At 39.9% G+C, this 22,516-nt stretch overlaps 1 protein-coding gene across 5 annotated transcripts in view; it reads left to right on the top strand.

Annotated features, from left to right (window-relative positions):
• ZNF385B (zinc finger protein 385B) overlaps positions 1 to 22,516 on the top strand; it is a 363,316-nt gene that overhangs the window by 61,541 nt on the left and 279,259 nt on the right. Inside the window, exon 1 of one of the 5 annotated variants that reach the window (XM_053918814.2) lies at positions 17,329 to 17,387. The exons of the other annotated variants lie outside the window; for them this stretch is intronic. The gene's annotated coding sequence lies outside the window, so the exon portion shown is untranslated. Of the gene's footprint in view, positions 1 to 17,328; positions 17,388 to 22,516 lie in introns of those variants that run through there. 5 annotated transcript variants of the gene reach the window in all.

Raw genomic sequence — 22,516 nt, 5'->3', positions numbered from 1 at the left:
GTTCTAGTCACTTCACATATGTTATCTTGCTTCAAATTTACCAGAATCCTCTGAAGAAATTCTGCTGTCTTCACTTTCCACATCATGCTGAGAGATTAAACATCTCAAATCAAGACACAGCTAGTGGAGGAGGGAGGCAGACTTGCAACGCGGCCCTTTTGACGGTCGTGCTGGTGGGCTCCCCCCACACCATGCAGTCTGGACAGCGTGGAGGTTTCGAGTGACAGTGCCTGCAGTTTTACATCCATATGAACTATATACATAGGTGAAATGGACATGTATACTTCCATTTTATTGATCAGCGTTCTTTGTGCAAATTCAAGTCTTTTGGGGGAGATTGTAATTTGCATGTTGGCTGAATAAGAAACTCCAAAACCAGTTAGCCTGCTCCAAGGCAATACTCAATCTTTAACGAGGCAAGCTGTTCCCCTTCCCCACAAGACGGGGAGAAAAGCACAATTCTGTTTTAATATTCTTCTTAATGAATTGGTTCAAGGCAGTTTTCCCTAGTACAGGGTGTTTGCATAGCATAGCGTGCTGCTGGCAGGAAGGGGAAGGATGGTAGTGACCTCGCAAGGGGTGTGTGCATGTGCATTTGCACAGAGGCAGGTGGGGGGGCCCACAGCCACTAAGGGATGGCATTTTGGTGCTCAGGAATGAAGACAGCCCTTGGATAAAGCTCTGATGTTCCCCAAAGGGGTAGTTCCTTCATCTAGGATCCAGGGGAGCTAATAAAATATTTCAAAAAGTGAATGCTCAAGTCCACCTTTGGACGGCCACAGCATTTTGCATAAGTAATCTTCAGGCGAGTAAATTGAGAACCTCAAGTCAATAAACTCTTGTAAAGTGACCCTCTCCATCTCTGGGAGCAACTGTAATTTGTGGTAACTGATGCTTTATGGGTAAGATAGCAGCTGGAAGGATGACTAAAATAAGTTTTTGTGCTTCAAGCAGTTCGATGACTTTACTCCAAACACACAAAACTGAAGAGATTTGGGAAGCCTTGACTAAGCCAGGCATCTTTTACCTCCCACTTCATTGACATGGAGGAAACTTGGACACTCTTTCTAAAATTAATGATACACATGAAACATAATGAAGCAATCCTTTAAGGAAGGTAAAAGAAATATTAGGAAGTTCAAATTCTAGTCAGCCAATGATTATTTAGAAATTGGCTAGAAATTTCCCCAAGATTGGTATAAGACTACATGTCTTTTAAACTTTAAAATTAGTTGTTTTCGAGTGGATCCAAAAACTATGGTATATTTACACAATGGAATTCTACGCAGCAGAGAGAAAGAAGGAGCTTATACCCTTTGCAACAGCATGGATGAAACTGGAGAGCATTATGCTAAGTGAAATAAGCCAGGAAGTGAGGGACAAGTACCATATGATCTCACCTTTAACTGGAACATAAGCAATAGAAGAAAAAAGCAAACAAAATATAACCAGAGACATTGAAGTTAAGAACAATCTAACAATAGCAAGGGCGGGGGTGGGGGGGTGGGGGCGGGGATAGTGGGAAGAGGGTATTACAGGAACTACTATAAAGGACACATGGACAAAACCAAGGGGGAGGGTGGAGAGGGGGGAGGGAGGTGGGTTCACCTGGGGTGGGGTAGAGGGATGGGGAGAAAAGGCATACAACTGTAATTGCATAACAATAAAAAAAAAATGGTAAAAAAAAAAAAAATTAGTTGTTTTCACCCTTTTCTGTTGGGTGGATTTTCCTATACCCCCAGCAAGGATAACTAAGTTAAATCCTTCATAGTTTCTATCTCATGGAGGGAAGAGAGAAATAAATTAGCATGGTGTATAGCATTCTGTTCTTTGGTTTAAATCTAAAAATAATTATGCTCAGAGATGTTTCTTACTTACTATGCAGTTTTTAAGCAGCTTCCTGATATATGGAAGGTCATAGAGATTTTCAATTAAAGTAGAGATCGCTCTATAGTTTAAAGCATGGTTACTTTTATCAAGAAGTTAATGTTAGCTCTCTGATATTACTTGTAAAATTGTATGTCACTTATTAAGCTCTGCCAACCCAAGTCACTAACACCACTGATTTTTTGAGCACTGTGTACTAACCCAACCTACTAAATTTTTTTAAAAGTTGGTTGACAGAATATAAAAAAATTGTAAAAGAATGAAAACTGGGATTTCCTTCTAGATCTTTAAATATATCTAAAAATAATACATAAATATACCCATATTTATATTATTTATACTTTACGCTTAAGGGAGAAACTATAACTATGTCTTTATATAAAATTTATAAATGTAAAATTATGGTATACGAGAGTAACTTACATATATAAGATTTAACCCACATAGCGTGGTGCAATCATTGATGATGAAGACGGCACTGACACTCTGTAAAACTCCCCGCCAGTTACCCAGGACATCTCATCTGCCCCCACTCCCTTTTTGCCTGCTCTCACCTCCCGCACAATGATAACGATGGAAACCATCTGGGCTGAGTTCCCTCCTCGGCCTCTGGTTTTTCCCAGCAGTTCTCTGCATCCATAGTGTCCTTCTAAGGATTTCTCTTCCCTTCAAAACTTTCGTGTCCACTCTTTTCTACATCTGATCCCTACCTCCTCCTTCTGGGGATTCCCTGCCTTAGTCACCCCCCCCCTTCAACTTAATTGCGGGCCCTCTGTGCCGTCTTCAAAGTCCTCCAGGTCTTTCTCTCTAGAAAACACTTGTTGCCCTCAATGGCCTCTTCCCTTCTTAGTCAGACCCCTTTGCTGTGAGATTTATGACTGTTCTCTCTCGTCCTTACTCACTCATTTTCTTTTCAAACTCCCCTGCACACACAGTCTCCTTGCTACATACTTTCACATCAGGCCCTGTTTAGGTTGATGACACCCCTGGCTGCATCTTCACCCATCACTTCCCACTGTGTTTTAGGCCCAGTTGCTTCTATATATCCCATCAGATCCTGCCCAGCAGTGTTCTTATCTCATCCAAGACAACTCCTGAGGTCATACTGATTCCTCTTGCCTCTATTCTGGTTGAATATTCAATGTAACTTGGCCTAAAATTATGAACATTTGTTATTATTTCCTCAATAAGATTTTCATTTTCTCAGGACTGTAACATGTGCTTCTCTCCTCCACCCCTGCGCTCCACCAGATCTAGAGAAATAGTGAGAGTCTAATGGTTATTAAACATAACAATAAAAAATTAAAATTAAAAAAAGCACATATAATGAAAAGAAAAAATGTATTAAATTCTAACTAGACACTAGAAAAAAAAGTGTATAACATATTCTTTTGGGGAGAAAAACTCACTTTAGTGTTGGAGTTATAGCACTATAGAGCTATTACCCTATAAAATTGTTGCTTTTTAAATTATCATTCTCTTGAGTTAAGTGCTCATTGACCACTTTCATGTTATATAGCATTTTATTAGGTAACAGAGTTTCTGTAATTAAGTTTTAGAATATTCAAACACTTCCAGAAACTGAAAATCTGTTTACAGATTTAGCCATGATCTAGATACATTATTAGGCCAAACAACACAGTCATGGGCACATAAATAATAAGTGCGTTATATATTAAATATGTAAACACAAGTGAAACTCGGGTGGGAGTGGTGGTAAGGTGTCAAGTTTGGGATGATATTGGGTTAACCAGAGTGATTGATTTCCCTGGAAGATATGGATTTCAAATAGTTTTGACTTCAGAGTATAAACACGGAAGACCGGCCCGGTGAGAACAGCTTGAGTTCAGGATCAGAGACAGAAGGCACAGAGAGGCAGAATGGGGGATAAATCCAGAGCTGTAGGCTTAACATAGAAAGCAGGCTAATGTAGGCTTAATGTAGAAAACAGGCTGCTGTGGGCTTAAACTAGAAAACCAGATATTGTTTTTCTCTCAACAAACTAAATTATTGTCACATCTATACATATATTATTACGTCATTCTCTCATATAATTGGAAGCATTGACATAATGGTTATACTTCCCATTTTGAATTTGAAACTGCAAAATAAAACCATTGCATGTGCAAAACATTACTTTCTAGTCTTGAATTGTACTGCCTTGCCCCCCACTCCATCATTTGTTACCTTTTTCTTTCACCTGTACACACTGCTGACATCTGCTCCAGCTGCCTGCCGCGGCTGCCCGACCACCAGCACTTTGGCTGGTGGAGATTCCTTGACACAGTCCGTGTCCTTGGTGTGTGGCAACACTCACTGAACAGGTGCATCCCCTTTCTTTCTCATGAAAGGCAAAGAGTACAGTGGAAAGAGCTTAAAATTTGATGTTTGACAGGTCTGTGTTGAATTCTGATTTTTTCATTCAACCGACATTTGACTTTGCAATTTTCTTAGCATCTTGGACTCTTGCTCCTCATATATAAAGAAAAGGGCACTAATGTTTACCTTTAAGGTTATTGGGGGATTGTGAGAAAATGTGTTCCATGTACATAGCCCCACTTCTTCCAGGATGGATGCTTCTCATCAGCGTTTTTCAATGTGTGGTTCCTAGAATATCTGCATTAGAATCACTTAAAATGCAGATTCTGGGAGTTTTATTTAATTCAAAACTATAGGGATCACCATAAAAATCTGCATTTTAAACAGATTTTCCAGGTGAGTCTCAGGTACTCTGAGTTAAAAAATCCCTGGGCTATGTATTCATTCTCCTCTATTCTTATGTATCTTTCTCTCTCCTTTTTTCTCCCCCACCCCATCTTTTTAAATAATAGAATATGTGTAAGGCATATCTCTCGTCAGGTCATTTTCACTTTTCAGGGTTTCATATTTCTCTTATGTAAAAAAGAAAAGTTTCTACTTCTTCAGTTGCTGCTTAGAATAAATTATTCAAATGGTATCCATCACTTAGGAAAGACACAAACACAAATCATAACTATAACAGGAATCACTAAGTTGTTATAAGTGTTTCTCTTTATTAAGTACAAGGTGCAGTAACGTTCATGTGTGGCTTAAAGCAGAAGGCAAATTACTCAGGAACTAGAGCTCAGGTGAAGTGAAGAAGGCAAACTTTAAGGCATGTAGGGGGGATGCCCAAAATTTGTAATCAATATAAATACTACTTTTGTCTACATTTCAAAAGAAATAAAAATCAAAAAATCTACCATGAACAAAAATCAAAGTTTTGTACAGAGATACAATTAGTGATAAAAGAAGATTTTTCAAGTTACAATGTGGCTTGCCATGGCACTGTCACTAAACTATCACATTAACATATTGTTTATCTTGATTTTTGAGATTATCTTGATTAATGAGGCGAGTGCCTTAGTCACCGCACTGAAGTCCTGGCCCTGGCTTATCTCCATGCTGAATCATTTTAGTGTTAATTATCTAAAAACAGAACAGTTCATTTCTATCCACCTTTCTCCAGAATCTCCACTTACACTTTTAAGTGACATTTGTATAAATACTCTCTTTTCTGATACAGATACTGGGAAATATCCACCCTTTGGACATGTCAGCATGGATGTTAGGGATTCAGATATGTCTCAGGAAGAAATGTCATTTAGCAAATGACAATATCACCTAAAGATTGAATTAGATACAAGAAGAAGCAAAACTGAAAATCTAGTGTTAGAGGCTCATTTTTGATTATTCTCAATAAAGACTGGGAAACTAGGAGTCAACAAAAGGGAAAAATGGTCAAGTAGATAAGAATCAGCCTGGCAAGAGAAGTGATCACGGAAGGAGATTTTGTATAATGAAATGCCAGTTTGCATTTTGAAATATTGCCTGCTGCCTCCCACTCAGTCACCAAGTGAGATGCAAGGGAATATTCTCTGCAGGCCCAGAGCCGACAGCTGCCCTTGGGTTTTCCACGAAGGGCGAGTTGTAAGTTGGAAGGATCGGAGCAGATCAGTGTCCCAAGGCAATAAAATATTGCCTGCAAACAGTCGTTACGTTTTTCCCCTATAAGAAAAGCAAATAAACAAGAGGAAAGTGAAGTGGCATGATACACTTTTGGACTTTTAGAACACAGAGGAATTTTAGAGGTCATCTAATTCATTCTTTTCTCTCTACAAAATAGGAGTTTGATGCCCATTCAGGTACATGATTTCTTAAGATAACTGAGCTCTCAGGTGACTGACAGAACTGTCACTTTCTTTCACATGATGCTGGGAACACGTGTCAGGTTGAGAAGCAGGTGACTGGTGCAGTAGGAAGTGGTAGTGGTCTCCTGTTCCTGGTGGGCAAGTGGCTTAGAAGTCTTTCCATTTGGTCTGGTGGGTTGGGAAGTGGAGATACAGACTTGGATAAGTGTTCACAACCAGCTGAACACCTATGTTTCTTAGCTGAAACATAGGTGATCAGCTAAGAAGTAATGTATTCCAAGAAATACATTACTTCTTTCTTCCCATTCTAACCAATCACACATATTCCAAATTTACTGAATCAGTATCTACAGAGGCAAAGCCTGGTCATGTGGATTTTGGTTAAAGCTCCCTGTGTATTTTGATTTGCATCTGTATTAAACACTGCTGCATTAGAAATTGATTTCCTTCTGACAGAGAGGTCTTTATCAGACAATAACAGCCTAATGTGAATTAATTCAAGGGTAGACTTGAGTGAGGATGCGGAATAAAGCATAAGAGTCCAAGAAAAGCAATCTATGATAATACCAAAGAGGGGAACTCTTCAAATGCAAATCTTGCCTCTTTTTCAATTTTGTCCAGTGAATGTAATAATTAAGTCACTTAGACCCATAGTTAGCAACAGGGGATTTTCTTTCTCTGATTGTACCCAGACTAAACTCTTGAACTCTCCTCTTAGAGCTACTTGAGAATCATACTTACATGAACCTGTTGTCATGGAACATAATACTACGTTATTCATGATCACGTCATGGTTTCAAAACAAAAAGATGATATATTTTCTAATCTCAGATGTAGGGAATTAAGTGAATCACACTTCAAGTCAGAGCATGCTTTCACTCATCACTTCTTTGAGGGAGGCTCCTGTTTTTTGTATTAATTTATTTTATTCCCATATCTCGCTCTGCCATCCCCAAATAGGGAAACATTCTTGTGTGTTTGGCATGAGTTCTTCTAAAAATAGTCCAACGTACTATGCATGTGTTACCATTGTAGAATATTTTACATCCCTCACCCAGGTCGTTGTGGAGAGAGGAGAGAGAGGCTTCAGTGCACCTTTCAACACACAGACATTTGTGGAAATTGTAGGGTGCCCCTTTTCAAAATACTTCAGGTCCTTTATTAACTTTTCTTGGTGGTATAACACTACATGAATCTCACTTGTCGGTGTGAACGTAGGGTTTCAAGTGTTGAAACTAGTAAATCCAGGTAGTCGCCCCATGCATTGCCCCACCTTGCCTGCCGTTTTCTCCACAATCCCGGGTACATGGGTGGTTGATTGTCAGCTACCTATAAATCAAAAATACCCATACTCAGTTCTGTATTTGAAAATATGAAAGTAGTCTACAACCTGTGGTAGTCACCAGTGATAAAGATTTATTTGACTGGCTGAACAAATTGCATAGAAGCTGTCTTTTTTCCTAACTCTTTTCTGAGTGTAATTCAGTGGTTTTTAACAATTCTGTAACTTTGAAATTAAGGATCTGTCTAAAAATAGTTGGGGGACTGTGCTTCATGAACATTTTATAGAGTAAATTTAGCAATTACTCTTTTTAAAAAAATATTTTATTTAGTTATTTTTTAGAGAGAGGGGAAGGGAAGGAGGAAGAGAGGGAGAGAAACATCAATGTGTGGTTGCCTCTCGCACACCCCCTACTGGGGGACTGACCTGGCCAGCAACCCAGGCATGTGCCCTGACTGGGAATCGAACCAGTGACCCTTTGGTTCGCTGTCCGATGCTCAATCCGCTGAGCCACACCAGCCAGGGCAAATTTAGCAATTACTCTTAAGGGCAACAAATAAATTTGGCTTTCCCTGTTTCCTCAGTTTTTTTATATAATGGAATTAAGTTAAAGTCAGTCATTTCTTTCAGTAGGAAAGTGAGAACACAAAGACTTTAAATGTCATCAAATGGAATATCACAAGCAGTGGAGATATTTGGCCAAGAAACACTTTTAAAGGTCATTTTTAAAAGGACAAAAGACCATGTAAAAGAACATCAATCTGGAAAGAACAGGTAGTTGGAAATGGCAATAAATTAAACATTAAAACAAAGAACAAGTTCAAGCACAGTCAACTTTCTTGTCATTAGACTCTTGCTCTGCACGGTCCTTTCCTCGGTCCCGTTTCCCTGCCTTCTCTATTTCACGTCAGTTCTAATGAGCTGTGGGTGACGCCGTGAGGAACCTGGAGGTTCCTCTTTCATTTGAAGCCTGGAGGCTTGGCCTTGCCCCCAGAAAGAACACCAGGACACTGATTTCCAACGAGGCGTTTTCTCCTTTTCTCTTCTGAGCAGCTGCTGATTTTGACTCTTACAGTCCAAATCTGACACTCTACGTCACTCTGGTATTTGGGTGTTTGTGCTCTGTTCTTATCATCTTTTATATGCCTGATCTTCCTCTCAGTAATTGGCCATCTTCTGCCTGTCGTGCCTTTGGGATTAATTTCTCCAACAGGGCTTGTGGGTTCATTTCCGGGCAGCCATATCACAGCCACAGGGGCTGTCAGCTTCCAGTCTTGACCTGGTGCTCTGAATTCTTACAAGAGCCTTGGGAATTGCTATTTTCTTCTCATGTTGCTCTGAAGTACATTACACTTGCAATGTGCTTTGACTCGGCAGAACACAATCCTTTGTCTAAATCTGCCTTTGTTCTGGGAGTGGCAGTAGCTTGTAATAGGGTCACTACAAGGGGAAGATAAGAATGTGCCAAGGGCCAGATAAAATTACACATAGAAGGTACTGGCTTTGAACTAACTGATGTCTCCAGACTAACTGTTACCTCTGTGTCTGTTTGTGTGTGCACAGCATTGCGTTCTCAGTGATTCCAGACCAAGTTTTAAAATGTTGTAAGAGAAGGAGAGGATAAAAATGACATTAGTGTCCGAAGTTATGCTCTAAGGTATGAGAAAGTGATCATCAGCACTGGAATCCTTATAGAAAAGCTTAAATTCTATTTTTGCATGTCCACGGATGTTAGCGCTTCACCTCTGCTGTACAAGTAGTACAACTTCTTTGACTTTTGAAAGAACAAGTGATAAAATGATGCCGCAGCTTTGTCCCACAAACCTCCAGCATCCAGATTTTATAGGTGAAATTTGGAGAGACATCGACCGGAAGAGCTGGCTGTAGAATTATCTCTTGGACGTGTGTTCTGCTCCTGTAGATTTAGAACACGAGAAGGGGGGCCCTGTCCCCACCTTGTGGTCAGGTGACAGTGGAACGGTCTCCCACATGTATACCAGTGCCCTTCAACAAGTTGAAGAGGAGAAGAGTTCATCACCACAGTCTCCAGGATGGAATTTTCTGTGAGTGTCTAACACTTTACCCCAGTTCTTGCCCCTCAGTGCGACCACTGACGAGAGGCCACAGCCATTTACGCATTGTCCCAAATGCCCTTAACTACATTAACAGAGATCGTATTGGTTTTTAGGCATCTTTCTTCTTCTTAATCTGTGCATTATGCTCAAAACCATAATGGCAATTGTGAAATGATGAAAGTCCCCCTTTATTCGTGGTTTGCCTTTGGCAGCAGTCTCAGTTACCCATGAAAATCTTAAGTGGAAAATTTAATAAACAATTTGTAAGCTTTAAAATGTGCGCTGATCTGAATAGTGTAATGAAACCTCCCACCAGCCTGCTCTGTCCTGCTCTGGAAATAGACTGCCCCTTCGCCCAGTGTGTCCGTGCTGAGTATGCCACCCACCCTTCCGTCACTTCGTAGCTTCCGTTGTCAGATCCGCTGTCCTGGTGTCGTGGTGCTCGTGCTCCGGTCATAAGCCTTGCTTTACTTAGCAATGGCAGCAAAGCTATTCACGTCACTATTATTATAGTGTAATTGTTCTGCTTCTTATTTATTGTTAATCTCGTCCTGTGCCTACTTTGTAAGTTAAACTGTATCATAAGTATGACGTATAGGAAAAAACATAGTATATGTAGGGCTCAGTGCTCTCCAGTGGTGCCAGGCATCCACAGGAGGTTCTCGACTGTATCCCCTGTGGATAAAGGGCTGTATCCCCAGCCCTTTCTATAACATAGGGCAGGGAAAGATTTTTCTAAGCTAAAGATAGTGGTCATATGTGAAGAGGTGGATAGACTGGATGACATTGAGAATGAAGAAGTTAAGTACATCTGAACATTTTCATGAGCAAAATGAAAGGTAAATTAAATGGAAAAATATTTGCAATATATGACAGGCAGAGTTAATGTGTTTAATACACACACAAAAAATACTTCTTAAACTCCATAAGAGAAACAAGTCCAACTGAAAAAGAAAAAGAACAACGGCCATGAAGAGAAATTCAAAAATAGAAGCTATTATACATAGTTGGCGTGCAGACGAAAACCTGCCCCATTATGTCAGTAATCACGCAAGTGCGTTTGAAAACATACTGTGCTTGTCAGGGTGACTTAAGTTCTTTCAGGAGCTTTCCCAGTGTTGCGGAGGGTGCAGGGAACCAAACGTTCTCTCACACTGCTCATAGCAGTGTGACTGGTGTAGCGTATCTACAAGTCAAATTGTCAATGTGTAGTAAAGGTGGACCTAGGAATTCTACTTCCCAAAATTTATCCTAAGGGAATAACCATGGGTATGCACAAAGATACAGATCCAAAAAAATAATATTTCCCAGCCATATTTAAAAGAGTCAAAACGTGGGAGAAAAGACTGTCATGCCACTACCCCAGGTTCCAGAGGAAACGAAATGGTTTTAGGTGGTCCTTGATTCTGTCTAATCGGGAGATGTTTGGGGCAAACAGCTACCCTGGCCTTAGCTTCCATGGTCTTCCTCGGGGCATCATATCCCAGCAATGAGACTCCGATTTGGCTAAATCATTTCTGTTCAGTGAATATTTTTCGGTCATTAGGACTGATATTAAAAATAAGTAGTTAATGCATGGAAAGATGTTTATGATATGTAAACTGGAAAAGCAGTATCCAAAAATTATATGTACAGTAAGTAATCAGACTTTTATCAATGTAGAGTCACATTTTCACAAATTGAGAAATATATACTCTAAATTAAAAGAATATATTTCTGGTAGTGGGTTTGAGTGGGCATAGTTTTTATTTTACGATATTTCTCAAATTTTCTCTTGAACACATTAGTTTTTAATATTTATTAAAGTATAATATACACCTAGAAAAGTATACCTCCTATAGATTTACAGCTCGATGAAGTTCTGCAAACTGACCTCCCCTGGGTAACTGGGACCCAGCTTCAGACACAGTGCACTATCAGCTTATTTTGTGCTCACTTTAAGTCACTGAAGTCCGCACCTTACCACCACCGCCACCCCCAAGGCGAGGACTAGCCTGACTTCTAACAGCATTCATTAATTTTACATGGTTTTGTAGTTTATATAAGTAGATGAAATCATTCTATTTGTAGTTTTGGGGCTGGCTTCTTCTGCTTAATATCACTGAAATTCATCCACATTATTGCATGTAGTTATAAATCATTCCTTTTTACTGGTGTGAGTATTCTCTTGTGGAAATTAATATTATATGTTACAATGTGTTTGCTCATCTTACTGTTGATGGATATTTGGACACTTTTCAGTTGGGGTCTATTATGACTAGTGCTTCTATGAAACTTCTGGTGAATGCTGTGCATTTAGTGAACCGAACTGCGTCGTGTCTCTGTGGGACGTGTGCGAGTAGAGTTGCTGGGTCTTAGACTGTGCCCACGCCCAGCTTTGGTACACACTGCAGTTTTCGGCGTGGATGCACTGATTTGTACTTCACCAGCCGTGTTGGGATTTTTCGTGTTCCAAGTCCTCACTCGACAAGCACTTTCTATTTTCTGTCATTTTCATTTTAATCATTTTAGTGGGGTAGTGGGGTAATATCTTTAACATTTTGAGGTTGAGTGCCTTTCCACATGTTTTTTGGTCATTTGGATATTGCTTTGTGTGAATTCAAGGCTTTTGCTCACTTTTAATTGGTTATCTTACTGATTTGCATGAGTTTTCATATATATATTCTAAATGCAGGGCATTGGTTGCCTATATACATTGTGAATATATCTTTCCACTCTGTGAGTTACTCTTTTAAATCTCTCAGTGATGTCTTTTGATGAAGAAACACTTAACATATTTCATTTTATAATTTTTCCTGTTATGATTAATACTTTTTATGTCTATGCCTATTCCAAAGTCATGAAAATGTTTTTTTATCTTTTTTTAAGGGTTCACTATTTTCTTTGAGCCATTTAGATTTGCAGTCCTTCTAGAATTGTTATAGAGTGTGAAATATAGAGATTCAGGTACTTTTTTTCCAATATGGATATTCAACCAACTCATTCCATTTATAGAAACGAGTGTCTTAGAAATAAACCCATTTCAATATGGTGAGCTAATATTTGATAAAGGGGGCAGGAACATAAAATTAGTAAAAATAGCCTATTCAATAAATGTGTTGGGAGATCTGGACAAATACATGCAAAAAAAAAAAGAAAGAAAGTAGACCACCAAACTACACCACACACCCAAATAAACTCAAGCTGGATAACAGACTTAAATATAAGTCATGACACCATGAAAGTCCTAGAGGAAATCATAGGCAGAAAAATTTCAGGTATCCCATGCACAATATTTTCACCAATGCATCCTCTATGGCTAGGGATATAAAGGAAAGAATAAACAAATGGACTATATCAAACTAAAAAGCTTCTGCACGGTTAGAGAAAACATCAACAAAACGGCAAGGGAACCAACCATATGAGAAAACATATTTGCCAATGATACCTCAGACAAGGGTTTAATCTCCAAAATACATAAAGAACTCACATGACTCCACACCAGGAAGACAAACAATCCAATTAAAAAATGGGCAGAGGACCCAAACGGACACTTCTCCAAACAGGACACACAGAGGACCCACAGACACATGAAACAATTCTCAACATCACTAGCCATTAGAGAGATGCAAATTAAAACTACAGTGAGATACTACTTCACACCTGTCAGAATGACCATCATTAATAAATCAACGAACAAGTGATGGCGAGGCTGTGGAGGAAAGGGAACCCTACCTAGTACACTGTTGGTGGGAATGCAGACTGGTGAGGCCACTGTGGAAACAGTATGGAATTTCTTCAAAAAACTAAAAATGGAACTGCCTTTCAATCCAGTGATCCTACTGCTGGGACTATACCCTAAGAATCCTGAATCACCAATTCAGAAAAACCTATGCATCCCAATGTTCATAGCAGCATTATTTACAATAGCCAAGTGCTGGAAATAGCCTAAGTGCCCATCAGTAAATGAGTGGATCAAAAAACTGTGGTACATTTATACGTGGAATTCTACGCAGCAGAGAGAGAGAAGAACCCCCTACCCTTTGTGACAGCATGGATGGAACTGGAGAGCATTATGCTAAATGAAATAAGCCAGGTGGTGGAAGACAAATTTTGTATGATCTCACCTTTAAGTGGAACCTACTCAACAAAACAAACAAATGAACAAAATAGAACTAGAGACTTGGAAATAAAGAACAAACTGACAGTGACCAGAAGGGAGGGGCAAGGAGGGTAACGGGGGAAAGAAAGGGGAGGGGAAGCAAAGGAACAGGAATAGAGGACTGAAGGGCACAGAAAATGGGGGGATTGACTGTGGGAGTCGGGTGGGAGACAGGGTAGGAGAGAGCAGTGGGGAAAAAGGTGGGACAACTGTAACCGAACAACAATAAATAAATTTTTTAAAAACCTTAGAAAGAGAGAAAAAAGAAAGAAATGAGTATCCTTTCATTGCTATACTATGATCTTTATCATAAATCAGGTAACAGTAAATGTATACACACACATATATGGAAAAATCTATATATATACACTGTGTGTGTGTGTGTGTGTGGTGTGTCTGGGTTGTCTGTTTGGCTCCACTGTTTGTTTTTTTCCGGGGTCAAAACTAGACTGCTTTAATTGCCAGAGCTTCTTAGTAGGCTGTGGTATCTTCTAGTGTAAGTCCCCCAGCCCTGTTGGTATTCAGAACTGCCTTGGCTATTCTTGGCTCTTTGAACTTCTATATACATTTTAATTGAATGTATTGGGGTGACATTGATTAATAAAACTACATAGGTTTCAGGTGTACAGTTCTATAACACATCATCTGTACACTGCATTGTGTGTTCACCATCCCAAGTCAAATGTCCTCCCATCACCATTTGTCCCTTTAACCCCATCTACCTCCCCCCCTTTTCCTCTGGTAATCCCTATACCCTTGTCTGTGTCCATGAGGTTGTTTGTTTGTTTGTTTATTTTTGCTTAATCCTTTCACCTTTTTCACCCAGCCACCTAAACCCGCTCCCCTCTGACAACTCTCTGTTCTTCATCATGCCTCAATTTCAAAACATAATCCTGCTGGTATTTTGGTTAAGAGTGCATTGAAAATGAACCATTAGTTTTGTAATAAGACAATGCAAAATAATTTAAAAAATAAAATACTCAAACACTACTAGGTTAAAAATTTTTGTATCACTTTTTTTCCAAAAAGAAGACATGTCTTTTAAATTTTCAATGATATATTTTTTCAAATTTTTTATTTTTTATCACCATTTATCCCCCCGTGCCCTCTTCTACATCCACCCACCCACCTCCCTTCTGCAATTACCATATTGTTGTCTGTGTCCATGAGTTCTTTCTCCCCCCTCCTTTTTTTGATCCCTTCATACTTCCAACCCTCCCCAGGGTTGTCAAGGCATATATGGGTTAGGTGTATTCTATATTCTAGAAGATATGAAAATAACAGTACAATCTAGTGATTAGCCCTTTAGAGAACTCAAGATTTCAAGGGTTGTTTCTTCATGTAAAATTGTGAAGGAAGTACATTCAAACAGCGCTTTCTTGGTTTGGCTCATCGTTTAAGGCCTCATGTTGTAAAGCAGTATGTTGTAAGCATAGGGTGACCATATGCTGGGATAGTCCTACCTTGCATCTTTTGAGTGGGCATCCTGTCCATCTGTCTTCCTGCACTCAGCATTTGTCCCAGGCAAAAGTTCCCTGATTTGACTTACCAATCACATAGTCCATCTATGTGTTTTGTCATCTTTACTACAAATTCATGTCAATACACTGCCGAAGAAAACACCTTTCTTTGAGGATGTCATCCGACATTAAAATGTCTAAAATATTTCTAAATGTCACTTTTTGAAAAATTATCCCTGTTTTTCAAACAGTATTATCAACAAAGTTCCTGGGAAGGGTCAGGAAAAATACCCTATTGTCATGTTCAGAATAAAAACCTTTCTTAACTGGGATGAAAGCGAATTAGTAGAGAAGTTGCCTACAGTCAAGGAGGAGGTCTAAAGGAGGTCACAGCACACCCCATTTATTCCAGGTGGGTGTTGGGAATCAAGTGAAAACTGCTCAGAGGGAGCAGGATGAAGCCAAAGTCCAGGAGGAGGAAATTCTACACGGTAGAAAATGAGAGCCCGGCTAAAGCTGAGAATTGAATGTGGGGCCCTAGCTTCCACAGTGTGGTGTGCTTCAGGGAGCTCCAGCCTGCCAGATACGCCTCCGAGACGCCTGTGTCTTGAAGATGAGAGAAAAATCACTCATGACCTGAGAGAAGGTTCTTGGGCAGGCTGCATTCTGGGATTGCTGTACAGTATTCTGGGGATTGCAGTCTACTGGGACCCCCAAAGTACTGGTGCTTCTCTCTGGAATGGAGGGATCAAATCCCCTTTCCAGACCTGGCCGGTGTCAGGGTGAAATTTATTGACGGCTGCACAGCTGGCCCCAGAGTGGGGCGGAAACCACTTTCAAATAGCTGTGGGCTTTAGAGCAGTGATTCTCAGCCCTGGCTGCCCCGCAGAAACCTGGGGAGGCTTCCACTCGTCGGCTGGGCCCCCTGTGCTGGACCAGTCATACCAGAATCTCTAAGGAGGGGGCCCTGGCATCGGTATTTTATGTAAGAACTGTCCAGGTACATTTAAAATTGACTTGGCCACCAAACTTCTCTCCCTCTGTCCCCAGTCCTATTTAATCCATCTCCAAGTCTGTTGATTTTTCTACTCCAGTTTTTTGAATCTCTCCACTTTTTTCTTCTGCTGTGACCACCACTCTCCAGGCCCATCCACCATTTCCTCTTCCTTGGAATCTGTCTCTATTCACGTGGCAGTCTCTCTACCATGTACCCCATGTTTTATCCACTCCGAAGGGCAAGTGATGTTTTTTCAGAAATCGAATCTGAGCACGTCAGTCGTCCAATTGAAAACACCTCTGCAGCTTGCCTAGACCAACACTTTCAGCTTGGCCTGCAAGGGCCCTCGTTTTCCGACCCCCTCTTGGTGCCTCCGTGTTCCTTTATATCTTGTTTCTCTTGCTTTCTCTGCTCCAGAGGGACTGGGCTTCTGGACCTTTGCACATTTCATCTTCTTTTCCTGGAATGTTCTTTTCTTTATTCCTACTCATCCTTAGCTCTTAGTGCAGACATGACCTCTCAGGCTACCTTGACCAGGGCAGCCCCTGTTAAAGTAACGGGTTTCTTTCTGGAAAACCCTGACACAGGTGCATTTGATCCTTGTCCGAGGGGTAAAATACTGACTTCCTATCAACTATTGCAAGTGAATGTAATCAATGTAAAAGCTCCGCTCTACTATATTTATATATTTGAACTTTTAGCAAGTCTGTGGTGTCAAACCAGAATTCTGTGAAAACAATATATGCATTTAAAAAGACTAGGAATAAACAACAAAATGTGGTTGACTTTGAATGGTAGGAACATAGAAGATTTCCCCCTAATTCTTTTCTGCTCTTTGTATTCTCTAAAATCTCTAGAATGTATTACTTTTATAACGAGTAAAATTCAATCCATGTAAAAATGTGTCTAGATGGCCTATGTAGAGAGTGTGACTGGAAATTAGACTGTGTAACATGGTCTCTTTCATTTAACTATACTTTCCCACATAGCGTAAGCCAGCAGACACCATTCTTGCTTGTAAACTTTTTAAGATGACCCGAGATTTCAATGAACTGAGAACAGTACTTGCTCGTGGATCTTACTTGTGTGGAACAATCTATCAAATTACTCAAGTTCCTTCTGCCAAACAGAAGGTGCTTGGCAGTTACCTCAGGGAGCCAGGAGAGCTTGTTGTTGCTTCACACGAAGACTCAGCTGACGTCCTGCGGGACTGGCTCTCGGGCCTGTCCGCAAAGGAAAGTGTTTGAGGTGACCGTGGAGGAACGCAGCTGCAACATCTGCCCTTGCCCAGGTCCTTGTGCTCGGGTGTGACTTCAAGTTGTCTCGCCCTTGTTCTGCTGTCCCCTGCCACACCACTGTGCCAGGTGGAGCAGAGGGTGAGTGGAATCCATCCTTCGACTATGCAGTCCATGGATAAACATTGTTCTTTCTTATAGCTGCAGGGGTACCGTGTACATGTTTTGGTGATATGCCAAGACCTAAGTGTTAAAATCAATATTTGTCTAAGGCCTAAACCATCATTAAAAATACCTTTAAAGCTATAGAAATAGAAATGGTATCATATTTTGTGCTTAAATATTATTTATCTCCTTGAGCTAATAATTTTGAGGTAACAAAGTTGGTCTTTTTACTTTGTGTGTTTGTGTGTGCTAATGTTTTATTCATTTCTTCTTCCCTCTGGAGTATGGATTGTTTATCTGTTCTGCTTGTGATAAATGCATAGATTGTTTCCAGTGGGGGGTAAATGTGAACATTCTTATCTATGTCTCCTGGCACCGTTGTTGAAGAGTTTACATAGATAAGTGCCTGGGAGTATAACTTTTGGGTCATGGAATTCTTTCAGTTTTATTGAGAAATAATTGACTTATATTACTGTATAAGTTTAAGGCATACGGCGTGATAGTTTGACTTACATAATTATGAAATAATTATTACAATAGGTTCGGCTAATATCCGTCATCTCATATAGATACAACATAAAGAAGGGAAAGGACTTCAGCTGAATTAATTGTGGCTATTATTTTATTTTGCCAAAGGTTCATGGAACACCTTTTACATGCTGGACATCTGTCTGCTTTTGGATCTACAATAATGAATGAGAATAAAATAACCTTGTTTTATTTACAGTTGGGTAACTTGAATGCCCCAGGCTATTTGCCTATTACTGGTATATTACCTAATTCAAAATAGTTCAAACGTCTTCCCTCCTCGAAGCAAGAGTTTCATTACTTTGTCAGCTTGCCCTCTTGCACACTTTTTTGAGTGCCTGAGCTACTCCAAGCCAGTTATTATTCGACAGCTTAACCAGCTGCCTGGTTCTGGGCCACTGCATCATTCTTTTGTCTGAAAGGGGCATCTTCAGCCTCCTGTTGCTGCTTCCCATGTGTGGCCTTAACCCCGGGTGCCCTTCCAGACTCACACAACTCCCCACAGTAATAGGGAGTTCAGCTGTGATTTTCGCAGGAACTTATGGCTTCAGGATTTAAAGAGAGAAGAAAAAGAAAATACAAGTGGACAACCCATAGTTGTTACGAGATACGGCGGTTCTCCGAGTTCAGAGACCAAAGTCCTCCACAGTCATTTTCTGTTACGCATTTTTCTCTGCCCAGGCTGGTCTCCGTGTGTCAGGGATCCATCTGCTTTCCCACAAAGGGAATGCCGAGAACCAGTCTCTCACGTCTTGCTCACAAGTCCCCCAGGCCCAAGGACAGGCAGTCACAGGCTCATCCCTCTAAGTGTCTATTTTCTGCCTCTATGAATCTTTTTAGATTGACAGTGGAAAAGTCTTTTCCTTTGAGGTATTCCTGTACTCATCATCAGACATGGAGTCTTTACTTTTAGGTCCTAAGATAATTCAGAACAACATCAGTACTTTCCCCAAAGTTGAGTTCATTGATTTGAAATGGTCCCAAATAGGAGGCTGGCTGTAGAGTATGGTCCAATTTGAGCTTCAGCATCTCAGGCTGTTCTGCTTTCTAAGGTATTCATGTCCTTACTTGCTTCCAGTCTCCATCTATCTCCTATGGTTAGGTGCTTGAACAAGACAACGCACTCACCTCCCAGTGTCTAACAAAAACTTTAGGGACAATACAATTTAAATCAAGTTACAGGACAAAAACAATTGTGAAAGAAAAGATAATTTGAAGAGATGCCACTGCGATGCAGTGAAAACAACCTTTTATAAGATTATGAAAAGCAGACTAGGCTCCTTGGAGCCATATTATTTCCATGAGACCTTCACATTTCCACCTAATTGAACAATCCTCTAAGATGTTCTCCCCAAAACAAAAGAGCGGTGTGCCCCTCAAGCTGAATTCAAATATTTTCCTCAAGGGAAACAAACAAACTGCTAGAAGCATTAAAATGGTTCTCTTATTCATCAATTAGTGTCAAAATCTCTTGAGATTCACCTCAGGGCAAATCTCCCTGAAATGAACGATTTCACTGGAACTCAGCAGAGTGTCAGTAGGTGATTAGAAAAAAAATCTGAGACAAATCAACTCCTACTAAAATCTAATACCAAGCAATAAATATCAGTCCAATATAATAAAGCTAAAATGCTGTAGAAGTAGGCTCAGGGCACTTTGGGGACTTATACAAAGAATTCTCCATAGTCATTCTTCCAAACGAGGAACAGTGGTTGCTTCTTCTTGTTTACTTTAAGCTCTTCATTTTTTAAAGTTATTTATTGTATTCATTTCTTTAGCCACCATAGGACAAAGGGTAGTATGTATATACAGTCAGCATTTAATTGAAACAACTATAGCTTCCTATGCCTGGATTCTGTTAGAAAATAAATAATGAAACATACCAAACTGTATTTGAGGAAAGGATGTTGTCTTTAGCCTGATATCCGAGAACTCAGTTTTTTACCTTTCTTTAAGGTAGGAGTTTATGAGTCAGAACCACTTATCAGCAACATAACTAAGTGGGCAAGAATCAGCGTCAGAGTCCTGGATCTTCTCTGTGTGTTTTTATAACCAGGAATAATAAATGGGACTTGTTGGACTCCCCCTGCCCCTCAGGCATTGCTTCCTCCCTAGAGTGCCCCCTGAATGTGGTGGTGGAGGCTTGTGGAGTCATCTTGGAGAGTAACTCTGGGAGGAAATAAAATAGGGATAAAGATTATGAAGGGTGCTGGGTTTTTGTTGTTGTTGTTTAAGATTTTATTTATTTTTTAGAGAGAGGGGAAGGGAGGAAGAAAGAGAGGGAGAGAAACATTAATGTGTGGTTGCCTCTTGCACATCCCCTACTGGGGACCTGGCCTGCACTCAATCCACTGGGCCACACCAGCCAGGACTTGAAGAGGTTTTTACAGGGCAGTTCTGGAATAGCCACTCATTTCATATTAAAGGTTTGTTTCTAACTATTTAAAATAATATATATTTAAATACATCTAAAGCCTGATTTATTTCTAGACAAATATCAGTCAGAAAAGCACAGATAAGTGTGCTTTATCTTTCATAAGATAATACAAAGAAGTCATTTTTTAAAATAACTCAGATTGAAAAAGGAACATCACGCTGTGTGTCCCGTTTCTGTGAACTGCCATGTGTTAACCAGAACCACCTCCAAAGGGGTTCAGTTTGAGACCAAAGTGTCATCAGTCCTCAGCTGAGTGAGGAACCTTGGTTGTCTGAGGTGAAATACAACACTTAGAGTTCAGCGATGCAGGGCGATGGTGTCTGACCTCGCCGTGTGAGGTTAAAAGCTACATTTTTCCTTACGTTTTACCATGGATTCGTTTTCTAGGCAGGGCATGATATGTTAACAATAAGCTCTTTTAAAAATTATCTCTTTATTTATCAGTAAGCTCAGTGAGTTCTTAAGATAGATTTTAATATTTTAAGAGAGGACACAAAGTAATATGTTTGAACATAACTTTTATAGGGCTCTGATATTTTCTAAAAGTTTTATGAAAAAAATGTGTTCATGACCCCCATAATAATATGGATTCAGGGAATAAAAGCAAAAAGATTGATGTATGTGCAGTTCAAATAACATTTCATTTATGACTCAGCTACAGGAATTGCTTAAACCTGATTTGTGTATAGTTCGAATAGATTTTTAAAGAAGAAAACCGCCTTTGTGGAGAGGTAAAAGGCATAGATTCATTTGGAAAACTTTGTGAAATAGAGTTCCTTAAAATGGTGGCATCAGGGTAAAGAATTTATGGGACAAATAGGCTTTCCATGTCCAAATGAGCAATTTTCTTACAATTCTCTGACGGTTGTGACTTATTCTATGGTATAATGCAGAGGGCACTTTGCAATATGGGCTGTGGGTGTAAATAAGGAGTTCTTTATGGCATTCTGTATACACAGAATTAAATCTTCATGATCACACCCTGTGCTGCAGTTCATTTGCTGAATTTACACATTCGACTGCTGAACACTCCAAATACAGACTAGTCTCTACCTGCTCCTTCCTTGCTATAGACTTCAGTGCCAACTTGGATCAACAGAACTGACCAAAGCCAACACTTTTCATCTTGGCGAGTTTTCCCACAGGCAGAAATCCCTCACAAGCCACGATCCTTTGTTTATCTGAATCTTTCGCCACTCCTGTCATGCTATGGCCTGTCTCAGCCAATTCCTTCTCATGTGTACACCATTTTCCTTAGTTTTTGCCTAGTCATTGCCTGACTCCTGTACTCCTCTTTGTTCTATGACAGTGTCCTCTTCTTTGTTCTGGTTGAAAACCAAAAACATGGCAATAATTACACTGCCAAGTATGAAAATGCATCTATTACTGGCATTACTAAAGTGAGGAAATTACATATGTTAACGTAGAACCAAGCAAGATAAAAGCCAAGGTTGTCTTCATCAGCTGAGTTTCTTGAGGGACTGAACAGTCTCGTTTAAAATCTTCACTTAAGTTATAATCTATCACTCTACCCTGATCTAAATAAATGAAAAAGCGCAGTGCTTAAAAATAAATAAAATTGTATCTTAGTCTGTTTTACTTTTTCTATATTTTAAATGCTAGTTTTCCATATATTTCAGTTATTTTGTATTTCATATGTTCTATATTTCAACCTCATCAGAGGTTAAATTGGTATTTCTGGGCTAATCTGGAAACCTAAATGCAATTTGTTTCACTACATCTATAAGAAAATGTGTTCAAATTCCCAACGACCGACTTGTAAAGGGGCTTTCGAAACACCACCAAATCTAAGTTGCAGACACACTGTGCTTCAGTCTTTGTTACTTCCTTTCTCTGCAGGCCACGGCACGAATCTGTTGCAGGTGCCCATCTTTGTGCTGACAAGTATATTTTTCACAGTTCTGGGTTCAGAACATCATTTATTCCTTCCTTTCTTCGACAGATAATTGAATGTCTATTATGTGAACTGTGCTGTTTTAGGCCTCAGGGATATCTGGAAATGAGGTTGTGGCCCTCACAAAGCTCCCACTGTGTTGGAGAACATAAACCAGACAGCCGCACAAATGCATGTAAAATGCACTGGTAAAAGCGTGATGCAGGGAGGTCCACAGCACTGTTG

The sequence above is a fragment of the Desmodus rotundus genome, chromosome 2 (genome assembly GCF_022682495.2).
Source record: "Desmodus rotundus isolate HL8 chromosome 2, HLdesRot8A.1, whole genome shotgun sequence".
In the NCBI taxonomy this organism is placed as follows: Eukaryota; Metazoa; Chordata; class Mammalia; order Chiroptera; family Phyllostomidae; genus Desmodus; species Desmodus rotundus.
The sequence above is the reverse complement of the archived record's forward strand: the minus strand, read 5'-3'. Positions and strand labels throughout refer to the sequence as shown.